Genomic DNA, 17,414 nt, shown 5'->3' with positions numbered 1-17,414 from the left:
TACTTCCACTACTACGAATAATAATGATTTTATTACAACAATATGGCTGTCATGGGAATGTGTTTATTGTGATTAATTTATAAATGTTTAACACAGTAAATGAATGCAAATAACACAGTTGCATTTTATTTCATTTCTGTTTGGCCGATGGATGTGAAATTAATCAATGTCAATTTATTTTATTTGGTCCAGCAACATAATCCAACTAGTTGGTAATAAGTGGACATTAGCATTGACCGTGCTAATCTGACTGCATTAATTGTTAGCAATGTATTTGAACTCTTCTGATTTTACATTGATATACACAGACAATACACAGGAATTAATAGTAAAGGAATTAATAGTTTCTAATTTGTTAGGTAGATAATATTGCAGTCACATGGAATTATTGTGTCCACAATGGTACCTTCCTTCTTCCTTCAGCTGCTCCTGTCAGGGTTCGCCACAGCAGAATGTCACGGCGTGACTGCCGGCATTAAATCTTGGCTGCTTGGTACTGTTCGGGGGTCACGTCCAGGTGTTGTGGTTTGGAGCTGATTGGGTATATGGGGGATACCATCACTGGTGTAGGTGTTTTTTTTGTGATTAGCATATTCACATAAATATTTAGTAAATATTGTTCTTTTCGTGTTTTGTGTTATTTTTTCTATCACTTTTGGGTGAAAAAAAAATAAAGGAAGAGCACTTTTTTATATATTTTGGGAGTCTCTTTTTGAGACTCGGGATCAACAGGTCTGGTTGTCCTACTACTAATTTGGCAAAAGTTTAATGCTCTCCATTTACCCAGGCTTTAGAGGAAGGAAAAGCAGTCTGAGCACCTACTTTATACTGGACATAATGCTCAGAAACTGCAGGCTGATTTTTTTTATGTTTCAGCTTTGTCCTGATTACAGGTATGCAGGAATGCTGTGGTCACCCCCCCCACCCCCCCAGAAGACTCTCCAATCTCTGTCACGTGACTCCGCTCACGTGATCGGGAGCAACGCGGAAGCGGGGTGACGAAGCTCCAATAAAATGGCAAGATGGCCGCCTACAGTTGCTTAGTCATTGTTTGACATCAGACTCAATGACTCGGTTCTCTTCCTTCATCAAGTAAGATTGTTCCTGTTACCTTTTTCACAATTCTGCCTGCCTGTATTTCCTGTCCCTTGCCTGTTTTCATGAAAGTCAACATCCGCGGCTGTTGCAACTCACGCTGGTTACACATTCGCAGATTATCTCGGTGGAAATTCACCTGTCACTGGTTTTTCATTCCCACCGACACATGCTTGTTCACTTGTCTCGCCTTCATTCCTGTGACAATCTCAGCAACCATCAGTTGTCTCCTGGTTATAGTTCTTGTTGGTGAAGGGAAGGCCACAGTTTAGAGATTAATAGGGGGTCTAAATTAACACATGATAAATCATGAACCCAGAATTTCATGACTTGCAGTTGTCCAAATGACGCATCTTTTATGTGCTCACGAGACTCTGAAACACAGGACCAATGTGAATCTGGATATAGAGAGAGAGTCCAAATCAGATGCAAATGCTTAAATGCATACAGTACCGTGTGATGCATGGTTCACAACATTTTTGGATTTTAACAATAAATGATTAACCAAACTGCAACCCGCAACGACAGTACTAAATATTATTATTATTCTGTGGTGATTCAATATTTTGCTATGGTTAAGAAATTATGAAAAAATAAAAATAATAATTACAGTCATTATGCTTTTAGATTGGTTTGCATCCTCACCACAGACTAGGTTTATGAGCTTAACCCTATAATGAGTTTGGGCTCTGTCCAGGCGGGGGGTTCTGTCTTGTGCCCAATGATTGCTGGGATAGATTCCAGCTCCCCTGCAACCCTGACCTGAATAAGTGGATTTCAAAAATGGATGGATAAACAGATGGATCATGTCCCAAGTTTGACATTATAGTTTCATGGAGAAGCAGCCCTCTGTGGAAGTTTTACCAGTCATCCTGAAGCAAAAAGATTAATGGTTGAACACAAGTCTCCATTTTACAGAGTTCAATCACTGCAAGACGAGCGTGTTGGCAAGCTTACAGGCCAGACAAATGAGTCCTTCCTCAAGCATCTGCAAATTAGCATTTCCTATGACATTTCCTTGCAAGTATTGCAACGAGGACAGAACACAATAGAGACTGGTATAATCAACTAAACATGGCTAATTTTGACAGTGCAGGGAGCAGGGATTTACATTTGGATCACAAATAAAGAGAGGAGAAGCAGACTGGCCAATTCGAGGACATTCAAAAGAACTGGGCAACACAGTTAATTAACGTGAAGGCTTTTCACCCAATGGGATCCTGGTCCCTTGCCTTTCCCTGTCGCTTTGATTTTGAAAGGCCTCTAAATTTGATTGAGAGCCAACAAGCAACAAGCTGTGGCAGTGTGGAGGGCAAATGCTGAACATTCAACTTATTTCCCCCCCTCCATGGCTTCTGGCATGCTACTAATTGCGCTTTACGTCAACCTTTGTGAGCATTCTGGGCTTCACATTTTGCCGTTGTGAAGGCCCAGCCAATTTAGGACAGAATGAATCAGTTTCACAACTTGATTGGAACGGTCACATTTAAATGAATCATTATTACAACAATGATTACATTCACTCTCATTGGGAGAGATAAAACATTGCACACTTCCTGTTCTTTCTACAGTTCCAAAACTCACACACTCACATACCCCATGCATTCAACTGCATTGTCCATCAAATCATCAGTCATCTTTTGGAGGCAACACCACATCCATTCTATACCATATCCAAAAGCATCTGAAGAAATTCAGTCTATGGCACTCTCTGACAATCCAGTCCTGCATGGTAATGGTAATCACTGAGTTCACTGTCAATTTATCAGTCTGGTTTGAATCCTCTCAGAAGCTGGACACATTCCAGCTCATGGTCAGAATAGCAGAGCGGATTATCAACTGTAGTCTGCCAACACGACAAGACATTTGCAACAGCAGGGTCATAAAGCGTGCTGTCAAGATTTTCGCTGTCCCCTTCCAACCTGGACACTACCTCTTCCAGCCACTTCCATCTGGTAAAAGACTGACAGCAGATGAAACTACTGCAAAAACATTGATTAATGCTCTTAAATAACGCATAATTTACATTTACATTTACGGCATTTGGCAGACGCCCTTATCCAGAGCGACTTACAACGTGGCAAGCATAATTCATTTACATTTACAGCATTTAGCAGAGCAACACACTTACATAAGTGCTTTAACACGTGCATCATCCCTCAGTTGGTTCTCTAGGACCTGATATAGGACCTAGATTCCGTTAATTTAATAACCCAACTTAACCCAAAATTAAATATACAGTATGTATTAAATGTAATGTAAGTAGTTCTTAAAAAGGTTGCTTTTGAAGATCATTAGTGACCTCTAGTAGAAGTTAATTCCACCACCTAGGACCCAAGACAGAGAAGAGTCTAGATGAATACTTTCCTAGTCCCTTGAGAGATGGTGGCACCAGTTGAGCAGTGCTGGAGGACCGGCGAGATTGAGGTGCAGACCGAGCAGTGATAAAAGATCTGAGGAAGGAGGGTGCTGACCCTTCCTTGGCTTTGTCATGTTTCCAGACATTTGCTGGCTTTTCTGGTCCCTTGTCTTACTGACCAGATATTTGTGTTTGCCTGATTGTTTGCCAATGATATATTAAGTATAAATGTATCCATGCTGTGTCCTGTCGTCGATCTGTCTTTCATCATTCCACATTTGGAGTCATGTCTGCATGCTCTGGTTTATTCTGTCTTTGTAAAGCCATGTTTATTTTATATAAAACCCTGTGAAACGAGTCAAGCTTCCACTGACATAATTATTTCCATATAAATATTCATAAGTTCATTTACAGATTTACTCTACTGATAGTATTCTTGTCTTTGTCATTTCTATAGTCACTTGATTTTTATTGTAGTTACAAAATGTAACTATATATTAGAGGTGTACTTGTCTTATTTGTGCACCATATCCTTGCATATGTAACATATTTGCCCACATTAATTCAGATTCAGATTCTGATTTTCCGCCCAATTTCTGCACAGTCTAGTCTTGGCTGAAATTAAGAACTTAGTTTGAGTCTTGGCTCATTTTATTGTCCTCCCTGGGTTCGCATGGGTCAGTTCAAAGACATGCAGGCTGTGGGTACCTGGACCAGTACAACTTGATGTGTGTTCACCCTGTGACGTGTTCATCCCATTCCAGCACACATGTGGTAGCTCATTTAAAATGCAGATTTTAATTGTGCTATTCAAAGATTATGGAAAACATGGGGAATTTTACTGGCAATCAAAGCACATTATGATACCTCCATTAAAAATTATTGGCTGAAATTAAATATATAAACGTAATGGTATTGTTAAGTGAGCTATTGTTGTGAAACAACAGCAGCTTTGTTTATTAGATTTCCCAGACAGACTATCGGGATAATAACTACAAATTTACAGTAAAACAGAGATGCGTTGGCACACTAAGGTGAAGGTACCATGCCCAAGGTATTTACTCAGTATATTTGTTCAGTGTAATTCAGATCAGGATAGCAACTATAAAATCCATTTGGCACTTGTATTTTACATCATAATTAACAGCAGATTTGTATATAAAAGCAGAAGCTTTTTATACTGGAAGCATCTCCCATACTTTGTGTAGAGCACATTTATTTTAGTGCAGCATTAATCTTTTTCACTATAGGTCTTTGTTCCATAGCACTTAGAATAGCAGTTAAGGCAATGCATGGTTGCATGAGAGCAAAGAAGTTAATAATAATATTCCAGGTGTTCAGAGAACAACAGAACAGTACATGTCTATTGCAAAATGTGAAATTAAAACTGGAAAGTAAGTTTGTTTACTGCTCATGATAAAGGTTATGGAAATAAAATACTTTAATGAGCTAATTGTCTATTCAGATGTTTTTCATGTGTGACAGAAATAAAAAAAGAAAAAGAAATAAAATAAAACAAAAGCTGTAAAACAATGATGGGCCTCTGTGGGCCTGATTTAAAATGGGTTAAGGATATTTATGATGGCTGAGTTGCAAGACTTTGGGCAGTAATTTCAAACATGTGCAAGATGCTGTAGCTACACAATGAAACAGTGTTTTGCTGAATAGAAGGTCATATCCAAATTGATGCATAAAGGGCCTGTGTGGGTCCAGGTCGTTTGGGGAAAAAAGCTTTCCATCAGTTTGTGATTAATGAAAATGACCAGTTGTCACATGTGTGACACACAGCACAGCACCAAGTGCACACAGTGAAATGTGGACTCTGAATTTAACCATCCCTTGAGGGAGCAGTGTGTGGGGATGGTGCTTTGCTCAGCGGCACCTTGGGATTCAAACTTACAACCTTTCTATTATGGTCTGTTTCCTTACCGGCTAGCCCAACCACTTCCCCTAGGCCAGGGGTCAGCAACCCACGACTATTTGGAAAATTAATCATTTAAGTTTTTTTTTTAATATATGCGTTGTTTGTTTATTATAGTTAGACATTTTAATATTATTTTAATCTTGTAACATTAAAATGCAATGTGTTTAATTTTTTGTTGCTCAAAATATGCATCACAAATGCCTTTATGCCTGCCACCATGCCTGGCCACCTCCACAGAGCTGTTAATCAGTTTGTTAAATTAGAGTCATGTTTCAAAATCTGACACCCCTTGGGGTGAGTAAACAGTTGTTTGTAATTTTTAGTGTTTAATGATTTGCATATGTTGACGTTAAGTTGATAAGTAAGTTGTGTAGAGTCACCATAGCGCCGCTATGACCAGATCTCCTCTTTTCCGTGGACATGTTCGGCCTGCCAGTGGGATTAAACATTTGTCACATCATGGGGTTTCTACACGCATATTCATGTTAGTAAAAAATGCTGTTCTGGCAGTGTTTTTTATACATAGCATAAAAGTAAGAAAAAAAAAGGTAGCTGACCCCTGCCCTAGGCCAACCACTGCTCCTCAAATTTTCTAATTAGACTAATTAGACTAATTTCCCTAAACACCTTTGTTACTGCATATTCAGAAAGTCATTATAAGGCTCAGAGCACCAAAACTGTTTGTGCTGCTGACAGTGGAGGGTCTGGACACAATTCATTGTATCAATTTGAATTAATTTCATTTATTCTGCACTTTTCACACCTTAGTAGTGTATTTGTGTATTTGTTTTTCTCTGCTGGAGCTCTGACAAGACATACAGTATATCATATCATATCATATCATATCATATCATATCATATCATCAAAGCCAGTCAAAAGGACAAAAGCAGCACGAACTAAAGAACAAACAGTACAGGGGAAAAGAAACCGAGCCTTGAAGTGCAGGAGGATGAGGAGATCCTCAGCTGATGCTGAACCCAAACCCCACAGGACAGAGTGAGCCCGGGACACAGAGCAGGTGGATGAAAAGGCCTGGCCCCCATTTCGAGCCGCAAGATTGGATTCCCTCCCCAGCTCCGCTGGCACTTGCCGAGTCACCTTGCCACTGACACAAACACTGGAGGAGAGATTAAAGTGCCACAAAGGAAAAGCCGGCCCTGTGATTCCCTAAATCCATTTCAGCAGTCTGGGATGGACCTGGAGAAGGATAAGGGGGTTCCACCCTGGATGTGGCTGGCAGCGAGCTTGTGATCCGCCTTGCCAGGATTTGCCTTGTTCTTCGGCAGAACACCCGACTGCTGGGCTTCAAAGTTCCTTCCTTCTATATTCACTGCAAATTAGTGGGGGGGCAAAGACCAAGCAAACGAAGAACGCATGGACATTATATACAAATGTACATATACCCCTCTCTCAGATCATTTTATCCAAAAACGGACAAGGACGATGTGGCCTCGCAGCTGGTCTGTTTCTCCAGACAAACCATTTCAGCGCTCAGCTGCAGAAATCATAGCAGGGCATTCTACAACTAATATGATGCATTACTTTCACGGGGAAAAAGACTGCCGCACGGCGTGGCAGGGGGAGGCACATCGATATTGTGATTTATAGTTTCATTATGTTCACCGAATGAGGCTTTGGTGATGACACAGTCAGAGGCTGGTCAAATAAACACACGTTAGCAGCATCGCTCACACATCCCCATGTCCTGAGACGTATGCTGTCTGACAAAAAAAAAAAAACCTTCCAAGGACATGTGATGTTAATGTTGTGCTTCCTGTAGCAAGCGTTCATTTTCACGTTGGTAGTTGGAGGCGAGCTGTCAATCATTTAAAAAATTAAATGATTGAATGAGACATCATTAACTTGGCTCAAATAATAAACAAATAATATAATTATAAGGAAATGTTTGAAGGGTCGTCAGATGGGGCTTTTATCACTTGGCACTGTACTATAAAAGAGGTTTATCAGTTTATTGTAGGGTGGTAGTAGCCTAGTGGTTAACGCACTCGCCTATGAACCAGAAGTCCCAGGTTCAAATCTAACTTACTACCATTGTGTACCTGAGCAAGACACCAAACCCTAAGGTCCCTGTACCTACTGATTGTAAGTTGCTCTGGGTAAGGGCGTCTGATAAATGCTGTAAATGTAATGTAAATGAAAGGGATTTTTTTGTGTCATTTTTCCACATGGAAATAGCTGTGCTGGAATGGCCAACTGCGATGCAGAATGGTAGACGTGTAGCCAAATACCGCATTGGCAGACTTTTACCGTCGACCATGCAACACAACATATTTTGTTGCAATTGTTTGGATCTAAATCCTGCCAGATGCAGAGAGCACCTGGATTCTGACACTCATCCATTCTTAGACGTGACAGAATAGATAAGCAAGATGTCAGGATGGATGAAGGTAGCAAAGCCTGGAAGAAAGGTTTCTTTCTGGAGAGGTGAGCCCAGAGGCTGTCTCAGGTCAGGACAAAGGACATATCAGTCCTCACACACCTACATTCAGTTTTGGGACACATTTTTTTTCTCTACTTCCTTACTTCCTTACCGGAGTGATTGTGCCATCTGCTTAATTAAAACCTTGTGTTTCCTTTCCTGTCTACAAGAATGATGATTGGAAGTTTATAAAGGTCTTGGATGGTTACAATAGAAATGCACCGTGGGAGAATTTCAATTAAGCATCATTAGCAGAATAGGAAATTAATTGGTTGCATAAAACAAAAAGTGAATATGCAGCGTTGTGCACATCTCACATTCCGATTTAGAAGAAGTCACAGATCATTGAAATTTCCCCTAAATAGCAAAAAGTACATATGCTGTGTTTTTGCACCAGTTGGACTGAGAACCATTGCTGAGTGAAAGCAAGGCCAACAGACCAACACATTTTTGTGCATTACTGTGTATTTCACCTTTAGTTGAAAACAAGACACTTTTGTCAACAAAAAGACACTTTCCCACAGCCAGAAGCACCCTAGAAACGTATACCTCACAAGTATCACAAGGTTAAAACATGACCAAAAAAAATTAGACGTCAAAATTCTAATAGTCCTCAGCACAAAACCAAAGGAACAAATATTGCCTTCTGGTGAACATATTGTCCCAACAGAGAAATCCAGGCAGGACGAAGGAGGGAGAAATGTATTCTCCACATTAGGGGTTTCTTTATTTGTTTAAAGCTCATTTTTCCAGGGAAGGAGATTGAAGACGGCACATCTTGAGGGGACAGCGGCCATGGATGTGACACAAGGTCATTTCAGATTACAGATAACATTTTGCTCAGAGCACAGAGTCCCGTGGAGCGGTGGAGGCATCATTTTATATAAAGAGCCCTAACACTAGAGTGACTAGATGCCTCACTACATCGCTGCTACCATAGCAACCATAGCAAAAAAAAAAAACAATAATGTGTGAAAGATCTGGCTGAGGAAACAGTTTTCCCATGAAAGCATATTTTAACACTCAAATTTGCAAATGTTGTTTTCTTTTATATATGAGGGGTAGCTGTCAGAATTGTTTTAAAAGTGAGTTGGAAACACTGTCACAGTGCGCCACACATATTGTGCATATTCAACAGTTTGCTTCTTTTTTTTTACTTATCTGTGCAGTGACTGATCTTTACAGTGGCATTCAGTTAAATATTCCAGACTAGCAGGGACAAAGCTGACATTTAATGTTCTTGCATAACGAGTGTATGACAGGAAGCTAATTAAAACATTTTTGGAAGAAGGTCAGAAAGAACCAGTAAATGCCAAGAAAGATCTTAAACAAGTTTAAAAGATAAATGCACAGGGTTGCACTGAAGTGCATCATTAATACCACCATAGTGCGCACACACACACACACACACACACACACACACACATGCTTGATGTCACTGGTTTGATGTTGTTCTTGTCAATTAAGATAAACAGGTGTGCCTTCAGATTGTGCAATAAAGCTTTATGTGCCTCCAGGTAGCACACAGATGGGCCAGATGTTCTCATGTATGTTTGAAGCCCACTGGTTAAAACAAAACACATTATAATTACACAAGGTACTACCGAATAACATAGTAATCTAATTACCATTTCGTTAATTACTTAAAAAGCAGTAAATGTAATAAAATATTTACTTTTTTTGGTAACACATGACTGCTGCACCCGTGAATCTAAATCAACTTCTCATGGAAACACATTGTAAATTGACATTGTAAAGGGCAGAGAATGAAACGGTGTGATTTTAATTCAGCTCAGCCTCAAAGCCTTAACTGTGAAGAAAGCACACCCAGGGGGTAACACACAGACAGGTTACAGCACGTCATCAGAGAGGTAATTACTTGTGCGCTCTGTCAAAAGGGAAATAAAATGATCTGCAGGTCGACTTGGCTGGAACTTGTCTTTGAAATTTTGGTTTGAAATTTCAAGACTAATTTTAATTGCATGTTTTGGGGCATTACTTTCAAGAGAAAGTTCAAATTCATTCTCAGAATTTACATGGATAAATAGCTATTTGTACCTTTTTCTTGGTGTGTAATTATTTTTTGTCAAGCAGAATATAACCTTTATTTTTTAAATGGAAGGAGCTCAACGATTGCTCTGACACACAATACTTCCTCATTCTCAACATGACAACATTCCTTTTTCTGGACTAAATGACTTGGATGGACTTCGTGGATGAAATGACATTTTGTCAGCAAAGTGGTTTTCCGACCTTCATACAGGTCAACCTTCTGTACATGAAATGAGAGGTGCTCATTTCATTTTGGAGAACCAAATGAATAATTGCTTAGGATTTCTGTAAACAAAATGAAGTGATGACAAAATGTGACAGGGGTTTATCATTCTGTGGACAAAATGCAACACATTGTAAGTTGATTTTGTCATTCATGTTGTGGCACACAAAGTATTTAGTACACAGAAACTTTTACCCTTGACAGCCCAATTGGAAGAGCAGCCTGGCTGCTAATGAGGTCACCCATTGAATTCCAAGGTAGGAAGCAGTGGTGGCCTGGTGGGCAAAGAAGCTGTCCCGTAACCTGAAGGTTGCTGGTTAAAATCTGCCAGGATCCGGTCTGGAAGGGCTACTCAGGAGCCGGGGTTCGTGTTTGTTCTGTGTTATCCTTTCTGAATTTCATTTTGTAATAAACCCATCTCGTGACGTGTATGCGTCCTCCTTCCTCACCATGTCCAGCCATCGTGACAAAATCCCAAACTGATGGTTAAATGCAGAGAACACATTTCATTGTGTCACCGTGGGCTATGATTGCTGTGTACAACAATAACAATAACTTCACTTTCACATTGGTAATGGTCACCAGGAACCCAAAATCTTATCTCTGCTCCACAAAAATCAGGTTACCAGTCAGCATTCGGGATGCATTACCCTCTCTGTGCTCTGCTGAGCTCCACAAATGAGAATAATTCTACGTGTGATTCAAATGCTTGGAGGAAAATGCTTTTGAGGATGCCACATGCATTATAATGTTTAGTAACACACCACTTTCAAATAAACATTGAGAAAATAGTTCTGAAATGCATTTTTTGCCTATATCTAAGCCCAGGTTTCCTATAATACAAAGCATGTTTCCTTTAGGTGTGTTCTAGAATACAGTCAGCTCTGTAGAACACTGCTTATACCAGAGCATGTTGGTGTTGTGTATTAGACTCCAGGTAAGATTTTGTGTTAAACGCATGTATGCTTTTAATCTCTCCCAGCAGTATAGAAATGGTGGAGGTGTGCGCTAAAGTTAGATAGGGCAAGAGGTCCCAAGACCAATTAAAAAACATTCCAAGCAGATGGCTAGAATCCGAATGTTCAAATTCGCAATTAATTTACTCAACACAACAAATCACAACAATGCGAAACCAGCTGGTCCAGCAGTTTGCTGAATCTAGATGTATATCAAAGGGACGCCAAAGCACATTTCCATGATTTTAAAACTGAAGCTCAACCAGCTGCATGACAGACTGAACATGTGCCTTGAAAAGGGTGTGGATGTAAACAACATAAAGATCTTGTAACGAAATACAGTATAAAATAAGTGTTATGTCCCAGGACGTATGCTCCCACGTGTTCTGTGCGTCTGGCTGTGTTTTTGCGTCTTGTCTCTTTTAGGTTGACTTCATGGGAGGAGTTGAAGCCTTCCAGTTCCACCTACCATCTGCCATTGGTCACCTCCACCTATATAAAGAGACTTCAGATGGTGTTCGGGAGGTCCCCAGGGTCTGCTAGGCCCTTACTCTTTCAGGAGGTCCCCAGGGTCCACGGAGCTCTGCGAGGAGCTCCGTTGGGGATCACTTTCGTGTGTCTTGTTGCTTTGTGTGATAGACCCTTTGTTGTTTGTCTGTGTTAGCCTATTAGCTGTTAGCCTGTTATGTGCCCTTTTTGTTGACTTGTGCGCGTTTTGAGATATCCCTGTTGTTATCCCATCCCTTCCTTTAGGCTGTTTTGATGTTTATTAGCTGTCTGAGTCCGCTGTTTATTGTGCCTCTTAGCTCATTGTGAATAAAAGCACTGTTTGTATCGTTTGTTTGGTTGCATGTGTAACAGTGGACCTCCTCCTCTCCACACCCTTGTTGCGTTTCTGAGACCCCTAGACTTAGGAACGTGACAATAAGTGATAAAAGGAACACATCAGATGATGAATTACTTTTTGATACACAAAATGTTAGTTGTTTTCACTGTGTATCTTCACTGCTGCCTTTTCAATGGCTCTTAATAAGAGCTGAGAACCACTTTGACAGACTTTAACTTTAAAACTCCACAGTATTTGTCATTATGCTAATCCATTTGTTCCTTTTTATTAACTGACAAAAAAAAGTCTTGACAGGGTGTCATGTGTGCCTTTGCAAATTGAGTTCAATCGCGTCTTATTTATTACAAGACATCTCAACTGTCATCCCAGCCCTTGCACCCAGGCCTTCAGAAGTTGGCTCAAAAACAGCCTGAGATGAGTCACCCTCATGGGAGTTTCAGAATGTGCAGTATATGATCCACAATAATTGCTCAAAACAAATTGCTAAATTGCCAATCTCCAATATAGCTTCTGAGAAAGATCATGCAAAGGCAATCATTAAAATATAATGTTGCACTGCGCAGAAAAATACATATATAATTTTGTAGTTCACCGCGGTCAGGGCACCAGCCGCTGCAGGATGGAGATACAAACACAAACACATACACCTACGAATATTTCAGAATGATTAATTCACCTAGTGTGAATGATTTTGGAAGGCAGGAGAAAACCATAGAGCCTGGAGCAAACCCACATCAACGCAGGGTGAGCGCTGTAAACTCCACGTACAGAAGGTCAAGATTCAAACTCAAAACCTCCAAGCTAACCCCTGCACCACAATGCTGTCCATCATTGTCCCAGTTGTTTTTTGACAATACAATATAATTGTCATAGCGCGAGTTTGGGGACGCACTCGCAGTCATGCTTGGAGCGGGGGGACAAGTCGCCGTACGGGGAGTGGGCACTGGGGAGGAGCTGGGGAGGATAACAGGAAGCGCTTGGCCTGAGGGAGGGAGAAGGTGAGTGGGAACTCTGGCTCCGTGTGGAGCAACATGGAAAGAGGCGAGGGGATGATGCTCGGGTGGACCGGGGCAGAGGAGAACAGGAAGACGGCTGGCTTGAGGATGGTCCGGGAGCATGGGTCAGATGGGGGGGGCATCTTGGTGGGGCAGCATACAGATATCATTGATGCAAAAAGAGTGCAGGCAAACTCAAGGTCGACGGCAGGCAAAGGTCGTGGTCAAAAAGCAGGATCAAAGTTGCTACAAAGAAGGCTAGCGTCAAAGAGCAGGCAGTGTCCCACCTGGCCACCTGACTGGACGCTGACCCACTTCCATGTCGCTGTCTCCCTGGCTGATCTTACATTTACATTTACATTTAAGGCATTTATCAGACGCCCTTATCCAGAGCGACTTACAATCAGTAGTTACAGGGACAGTCCCCCTGGAGCAACTTAGGGTTAAGTGTCTTGCTCAGGGACACAATGGTAGTAAGTGGGATTTGAATCTGTGACTCTGTAGTCTTCTGGTTCATAGGCAAGTGTGTTACCCACTAGGCTACTACCTTCCCATGATTTTACGCCCTCTGGTGGGCTGGAGGTGGCATGTTGGCCGTGATAATAATATACATTTGTTTGAAAGAAAATCTAATTTGGGCCTGTCAGTATTACAGACCATTTACTATTGTGCTGGGAACACGTTTTTAGCTCCCTGAGGGTAACCATTGAAGCTAGCGACCTGGGAATCGAGGCGAGGCCGAAGGCTTCTCCAAGACCTACGATCTGACATATGGGACAAGAAAAAAAAAGGACGTGTTACATTCAAGGCTGCCGCGCTAAGACCGTGAAACAGTCTCGCCGAGTCACACAACCAGATTGAAATGCACACCAAAATGCACACCAAAAAAATTACGCACAAAATGACATATTGGTTGCTTTGTTGGGGACTACGGGGCGGCCACAATTCGTGACCAAACTAATAAAAATGTGAAAAAAATGGTTTCTTAGAATGTGCGATGACACGGTTGAGCGCACACACATGACTTTCATGTCAGGTCGCGTGGCCTTTCATTACGCACGGTTTGACATATGGCTTGGCTCAGCGCGATTTACGGTCCGTCCGCAATTCCCCAAAAAGCGTTTCCGAAACGTGTTTATTTTTCTTATCCAAAATTGGACTTTTTTTGGACTTTGTGTCCAGATGGTATGACATACAGTGTCTTGTAGATCTCTCCAAGTCTGACGTTTTGACATATGGCTTGACTCCGTCCGGCTTACAGATCATGCACGATTTTGGAAAAACAAAAAAGCGTCAATGGGTGAAAAAATTTTTTTTTTTTTTTCATTCACTTTTTCGGCGCTTAATGCGGGTCATACCGAAGCACGCACATCGGCATGCTATATATCAAAAATTAGTACTTTATTGTGTGAGGTGTTTTATTACTTTTATAAATGATCGGAGTGGGCGTGGCCAAGCTATTAATGCTCAAACTGGGTCATTGGCCCATTGGAATGCAATGAATGCTAATTTTAGCATTTGTAGCATTTATAAAATGGGGCCCCTTTTAAGTGGTACTGCTACAGTGTCATTGCCAACAAAGGGGGCCCTACAAGAGGTACTGATACAGCAGCATCGCCAGCACTGTAATTCAATGGAATCTTAAAGCAGCTTCATTAGGATGCCTGCTCAATCAGCCACATTATTAAGACTGTCCAGTCCTTTGGCCATTAGGGACGTCCGGTCCTTAGGCCACTTTATTAGGAATGCCCAGTCCTTCAGTCACTTTATTAAGACCACCCGGTCCTTCAGCCACTTTATTAGGAAAGCCCAATCCATCGGCCACTTTATTAGGAACGCCCGGTCCTTCTGTCTTTTTATTAGGAACGACTTGAGCTAACATGCTAATTTTTCAACATGCTCCAAACATCACCAAATTTAAAATGACGCATCTTGTCCACATCCATGCCCTGCCACACCCATACTTACCTGGCAGGGGAGATACCCTGATCAAGAAGGCGGTACACCCAGGTCGACGCTCAGCCATTGCATTTCGGCCGTGCTGACCCCTGCGAATTCCCCAAATGTGTGAATCTCGACTGCATAATTTCTGGTAGTGGGGGACTGCGTTCGCCCTCTCCCCTGATTTTTTGGGGGCAGTGGTGGCCTAGCGGTTAGGGAAGCGGTCTCGTAATCAGGAGATTGCCGGTTCGAATCCTGATCCGCCAAGGTGCCACTGAGATGCCACTGAGCAAAGCACCGTCCTCACACACTGCTCCCCGGGCACCTGTAATGGCTGCCCACTGCTCACTAAGGGTGATGGGTTATATGCAGAGGACAAATTTCACTGTGTGCACCGTGTGCTGTGCTATAAGTGACAATCACTTCACTTCACTGTTAACATTTTTGATGTTAGCATGGTAGCATTTGTTATGTTTACTGTTGATGAATAAACATACGGGCTCTCGACACGCTTTCTGCTTCTTTTCTCTTTATTTCCGTATAACCACAATGCCTTGCAGCATTTTCTCCCCCCCAGGAGGAACACCAACAACACAATAAACTGTGCTCCCCTGGCCTGTGATACCTCCACTGGATGGTATCACAGGGTAGGTCCTCCACTAGGTCCAAGTCACTAGCCATGGAGTAAGGGTTTAAGGGGGGGGGGGGTGACACCTTCCTGAGCCGGCTCGCATGCCACTTCGTACCATCAGCCAGGTGGAAAGTGGCCAAGCCCAGCCGCCCCATAATCTGCACTGGCTCAGACCAAAAGGAAAGGAGCTTGTTGTCCCGGTGAGGCCGACAAACCGTGACCCAATCATGGACTGCCAAAGAGGAAGGTGTAACCTTCTGTTGGCGATCAAAAGACTGCTTCATCCAGTGCTGAGAAGTCAAAACCCTGTGGCGCAGGGCCGCTGCAGTAAGCGGAGCAGCTGTAGCTCCCTACCCAGCATGAGGAGGGCGCTGATGATATGGGACGCCCTGGAATGGCCCACAGATATCCAGCTGAACGTGCTGCCATGGCCTGGCCGGCCACTGCACAGGTTGCAGTGGTGGAGGTGTGGGAGGGCCCATCTTTCCACAGACGAGGCAGGCTGAGCCTGTCGATTCCAGTATCTCTGTCGATTCCACGCGTGGAGGAGTGAAGGAGTGTCTGGAATGGCCCTGGAAAGGAGGTATTCCACAACATTGTCCCAGAAGGGGGGTAAACAGCGGAGTGAAATTATATTGGAGGAGCCTCTCCGACCAGCGGTGGAGCCGGAGTGGTCTGTGCCCATGCCTGAAGATGCGAGTAGGGTCGTTAGGGCCTGATGGTCTGTGCGGAGGGTGAAATGTCGGCCATACAAGTATATATGCCACCGCTCACATGCCCAGACGCAGGCCAGTGCCTCCCGCTCCCCAACTGATCACTTCTGCTCAGCCAGAGTCAGAGACCGGGAGGCAAAAGCAATGGGGCGCTCAGAACCATGTTGGCAATGAGAAAGGACGGCACCTACACCAGAAGCATCACAGGTCAGAAAAGTGGGGCAAGATAGTAGGTGGTAGTAGCCTAGTGGGTAACATACTCGACTATGAACCAGAAGACCCGGGTTCGAATCCCACTTACTACCATTGTGTCCCTGAGCAAGACACTTAACCCTAAGTTGCTCCAGGGAGACTGTCCCTGTAACTACTGATTGTAAGTCGCTCAGGATAAGGGCGTCTGATAAATGCTGTAAATGTAAATGTAAATGTAAGATAGGTCAAAGTGAGCAAGCACCGGTGGTGAGGTAATCTGGGCCTTTAGCTGACGGATGACTGAGGAGCAGGCTGAGGACCAGGCTCATGGGGCTCTGATTTTCAGAAGTGCACGCAAAGGGACTGTAGTGGCAGAGTATTGAGGGAGAAAACGCAAGTAGTATGCAGTCATTCCCAGAAAGGATGTGAGCTGGGCTGGGCTGGACGGCTCAGGAAGACATAGAACAGCCTCCATGTTAGAATTTAAAGGTGTGATGCCCACTCCAGACAGGCGAAAGCCCACAAAATCGACCACTGGCACAGTGAAGACACATTTGTCCCCATTCAGTGTAAGATTGTGACCTGCCAGGATCTTGAGCACACGGTCCAGGCGCTCATCATGTGATGCGAGGGTTGGACCATGCACCACAATGTCATCCAGATAAATCACTACCCCCGAAACTGCAGCAAAGACGGTTGAAACAATGGCTGAATGACCGGTTGCATGTCTGGTTTGAGCAGGGGTTGGTGGTTAAATGTGGTGAGACAGCCCAGGCCAGTGAACAGAGAGGGCCAGCGCTGCTGCCAGGGTGAGCCAACCGTGAGAATGGTGGCACCATCCACATCCATCAGTGAAAAGCCCAGACTTCTGAACAAGTCCATTAGGTTAGCCCCGTGACGCGAGACATGAAAAGTAAAAGACAGTTACACTCTGATACTGAAGTGGTAGGGATACAGTGCCCACCAGGTCTATTTTGGAATTCCCATATCCACTCAGGAGCTTACATTCAGGGTGGAGGGTATGATGGGAAATAAACTGCTTGAC

The 17,414-nt window shown here is 42.9% G+C and overlaps 1 non-coding gene across 1 annotated transcript; it reads left to right on the top strand.

The window, feature by feature from the left end:
- The first annotated feature begins 14,852 nt into the window (after positions 1–14,852).
- Positions 14,853–15,016, top strand: LOC114802755 (U1 spliceosomal RNA). Its single transcript, XR_003751779.1, has one exon. It is a non-coding gene; the product is annotated as a U1 spliceosomal RNA (small nuclear RNA).
- Positions 15,017–17,414: the final 2,398 nt, after the last annotated feature.

The sequence above is a fragment of the Denticeps clupeoides genome, chromosome 13 (assembly GCF_900700375.1).
Source record: "Denticeps clupeoides chromosome 13, fDenClu1.1, whole genome shotgun sequence".
NCBI lineage: Eukaryota > Metazoa > Chordata > Actinopteri > Clupeiformes > Denticipitidae > Denticeps > Denticeps clupeoides.
Note: the sequence above shows the minus strand (reverse complement) of the source record. Positions and strands in the feature narration are given on the sequence as shown.